Source organism: Pseudomassariella vexata (genome assembly GCF_002105095.1).
Source record: "Pseudomassariella vexata strain CBS 129021 chromosome Unknown BCR38scaffold_11, whole genome shotgun sequence".
NCBI lineage: Eukaryota > Fungi > Ascomycota > Sordariomycetes > Amphisphaeriales > Pseudomassariaceae > Pseudomassariella > Pseudomassariella vexata.
Window position 1 is genome coordinate 1,573,373 of NW_024467966.1, and position 4,687 is coordinate 1,578,059.

The window sequence follows — 4,687 nt, forward strand, 5'->3', positions numbered from 1 at the left end:
GAACGGCAAATCAAGTTGTAACCTGAGAGGAAGAGGCAATATGAAAGGGCAAGGGAACTCTACCATTTGAAAGATTAGAATCAGTCCTGTAATGGCTTTATTGTCTTTACAGTTATCATAGCCAATGCGGATGAGAAGATAGACTGGATAAGACCCGCTGAAGTGCTTTAAGTTATCTTCACTGAGAAAACATAGGGTGCATATAGGGTCTGACTGCCGTTTCTTGCCTTGGCTACGAAAGCACTGATTACACGAGCAACTTCGTCAACAACTACGATTATGCCTGTGGCGCGTGCTGCAATAGAGAATTTCTAACGCGATCGATAAAAGTTTTTAATGTGCAGTAACAAACTCCGTATCGGCCGTAGCAAGCTTTTGATATTTTCAAGCAATTCTGCGTGGATCATGGGAAGCCTCTTGCTACAGGTAATGCTCCTCCCATAGGATATAAGCTGAATATAACTAGCAGTGGACGTGTTAATTAGACCGATTCGCCCTTATCTTGCTGCATCAAAACTTGACTTGGCTCATCACAGGCTCAGATGTTGAGCCCGGAGTTGAGAGCAAAGCACTTGGCCCTGGAGAGATCACAGGCGGTTGTGGAGACCGTAGGAGCTCTGACGACGAAAATCAGAATTTTGATTGCAGGGGGGCAGTCCAAGAAAAAGGATCCCGGAGGGAAATGGTCATCCAATGACGGCCGTAACGCTCTGCAAGTTATACGGCCCAGCGACCGATAACGGCCTTGACAGGTGGCGGATGTGCTTAATGCCCTAGCTCCAGGGATTTCTTTGACGTTCAGGATCAATAGGTCGAATATCACGATGATTGGTAGTTGAAACATAATCAGAGCTATCTAGGAAAGACTAATGGGAGTCTCACTGGTAGGGTTAGAGTCGGGGATATGGAAGAAGCTAACCAGATGATGTGGCTCCTATTGGTGCTGATGGCGAACGCAGACTCATAGATGTAGGGACTAGGAAATAGATTTAAAACCAGTTATGTTTCGAGATATTGTTTATTCTCTAGTGGCTCTGAGTAAGATTATATATACTGATTACAGGTACTGTACTTCGTTCACCACTCACGCCATTCGGATCTCTCATCAACGCTCCAAGTATCTTGCTTTTACAACCGGCCTATGAAATTACCGGTGTAAGCACGTTACAGTTCCAATAGTTGAGTACATTCCGGCGGTAGGGGGATTCCATGAACCGCTTTAAGTGCACTGCACTTGCGAAGGCTCAGCTCACTGCAACGACAAAATGCTACTGAAACATAGCATATATGTGAATTACGATTTCAATGGCTTTCTATGATCAAATTGCTTACACTAGTATAAATTTCACACAATAATACCTGGATAGATAATGTAGAGGGCACTGACTGAGGGTAGGTAACTATGCTAGAACTCGCCGAGGATCTGGTCAAAGAACTTCGCTTGGCGACTTCGCACTTTAGATATGGAGAGCCTCAATCCACTGAAATAAATGAGCGGGTGTCTCAACCCATGTCTCATTAAGGTACATTGACGAAGTCCTGTTTCCCAAAACGTGTTGGTACTCGGCTACAATCGGCGAAGATAGAAGGGTTGCCTAGTTGGGTATTTGAAGCATACCTGGGCAGTTGCATTCTGCAAGGGTGGTTGATATTGACTCCAAGGAGTGACTTCACATGCTGCTGCCAGACTTGCATTTTCTGGGTGAAAGGTATTCGAATGAAAATAGTCGTATAGTCAATGATAAGCCTATGACGACAGCCACATGAGTATTCAAACAACCGGTTTATAGATGACGGAGCCTGTCTCAAAGTCCTCAATGGCTTCCCTGAATGCACCAAGGGAGTCACGGTCCCTCGGTCGACAGCTTTAGTTTACATCTCAAAGTACCTTTGACATAATACACAGGCGGTAATTAGGAGTACTGGGTACCTCGAAGCGCTGGAAATTGAGGTTTCGCATAGGCAAGGTCATTTGTATTTGTATGGAAGCTGCACATGAGTGATGTGTCAAAAGATCCACTTGATCATCGGTTGGGGCTTGGTCCTCAAGAGTTCCTTCCCAATATTAGAGTATAGTCACCCAAGATGGAAGGCACCACGCCAGAGCGTTTCAAAATGCTAGAAGATTTTCTCTCAAATTCAAGACTTGGGCTTCTCCTCAATCCAATCTTGACCTTTGCTCTTTCATCCATCCTCTCTCTTCTCGCTCATCACCTCCCACTCGTTTCCCACCCACTGGACTGACAGTCAACACCGCAAAGATGCGTGGGAATGCCCTCTTGGGCGCCCTAGGAACAGCAGCATTGCTGAGTCCTGCTTTGGCCAAGGACAACGGCAGCATTGCTCCAAGAGACCCTGCTGGTGGAGAAGGAACTTGTCCAGTTCCTGACCCAACGACTGTCTTCATCACTGTGTATCCATCTGTTCAGCCTACCATCGTTTCGACTGTCACTGTCACCCCAGCTGGCTCAGGTGGTGGTCAAGGAGTCTCCTCCGTTGCCGTGTCTCCTGTTGACACTTCGTCTACTAGCTGCACATCTTCAAGCTCAACCATCAACTGGTCTCCCTCTAGAACGGTCACTGTTCCATGTCTCACTTCCACGTCTCCCGGAGGCCAAGGACAGCCAACCTTTTCAGGTCCACTCACTACTGATTATCTGACGGTCACCATTCCCCCATCACCAGGAGCAACTGATTCATCTGGAAGTGTCATCACCTACACCATCATCACGCCAGTCCCTTCCGGACCTGGGGGCGGTGGCGGTGGACAAGGTGGTCCACCCACGACTTCACAGGTGCCTGAAAGCATCACAATTTTCCCTTCGGGACCTGGTGGCGGCGACGGTGGCCAAGGAGGTACTCCACCAAGCTCACCGACACTCACAACTGTCACAGCTTTTCCTCCCGGACCTGGTGGTCAAGGTGCTTCCTCATCAACCTGCTCGACAGGACTTGTCACCAGCTACACAATCATCACCTGCAACAGTGCCACCCCATCAACATGCTCGCAGGTCCCAGTCACTGTCACAATTTTTCCTCCTGGATCAGTTGGCCAAGGTACGACCTGGGGGACTCCAGAGGTGCCAGCTACTGCTACTATATTCCCTCCAGGACCTGGTGACCCTGGTGCTTCTCTCTCGAGTCCCCAGGTGCCCTTCACTCTCACCACTTCACCTCTTGGGCCCGGTGGTCAAGGTGGCACTCCATCAGCTCCACCGGCGCCTGTTACTGTCACTGCATCCCCTCCAGGATCCGGTGGTGAAGGCGGAGGCTCGTGGATACCAGGAGCTCCCGGCACCGTCACAATCCAGACTACTGCCCCCTTTGGCGTCTCTTCCACTCAGGCAACTGGATCAAGCGAGACTGAAAGCACCCCCAGTGGTGGCTACAGTGGCCCATACCCTTCGCCAACCCTCACAATTACGATTCCTGATGGACCTGCAGGTAGTCAAAGCATTCCTGGGAGCTATTCGACCCTTACCTTGTCAGCACTTTCTTCAACTGTCACTATGACTGTGCCTGAAGCATCGGGTCCACCTGGTGGGCCTGGAGGTCAAAATCCGTCATCTGTTGGCCCAACCAACATCCCAAATAGTACGCCTGGGGTCCCTGAGAGTCAAGGTTGGTCTTCGACAAATGTTCCTGAGAACACACCTGGTTCTTTGCCCACCATCACTGTCACACAGCCTGTGCCAAGTGGCCCTGGTGGCCCTGGTGGCCCTAGTGGTGCAAGCACGCCTGGAGGTTTCTCAACCCTTACATTGACTGTCCCAGCTGGATCGTCTGGAGCCCTTTCAACCTTCACATTGACTATCCCAGCCGGATCTTCTGGAGGACCTGGAGGACCTGGCGGTCAGGGTGCTTCCTCAACAAACCCAACCAATGTCCCAGAGACTACACCTGGTGGTTCTGGCAGCCCTGGTGGGCCAGGCAGTCAAGGTGCATCTCCAACCAACCCAACCAATGTTCCTGAGACTACACCCGACGGCGGCTACGGCGGTACATACCCATGGCCGCCTCTCACTCTCACTCCTCCTGGGATACCCGAAGGCACTTCGACACTTACGCTGACTCTCGCCTCGTCTACTCTCACAGTGAATGTACCCGGTGGTCCTGACAGCACTGACGGTCAAGAGACACCTCCCGCTGTCACGGTCAGTTTGTCAAGTGCATCATTTCCTGGAAGCCCCGGTGGCTCTGGCGGATCTGGCCAAGGAACGCCTACTCTAGTCACGGTCACCCTTCCCAGTGGATCACCTGGCGGCCCCGGCGGTTCCGGTCAAGCAACACCTCCTGTGATCACCCTCACCCTCCCTACTGGACCACCTGGCAGCCCCGGCGGATCTGGTCCAGGAACATCTGTTGCAGCCACTGCCACTTCCAACGGTGGACCTCCTGGCAGTCCTGGCGGCTCTAGCCAAGGAACTCCTACTTTAGTTACTATCACACTTCCTAGTGGATTGCCTGGCGGCCCTGGCGGTTCTGGGCAAGGAACACCTACTGTCATCACCATCACCCTCCCCAGTGAATCAACTGGCGGTCCTGGCGGCTCTGGCCAAGGAACACCTGCTTTCACAGCTACAATTCCAAGTGGCTCTCCTGGAGGGCCTGATAGTTATGGGCAAGAAACGCCACCCGCTGCGACTGTTACTCTCTCCAGCGGATCTCCTGGTAGTCCTGGCGGCCC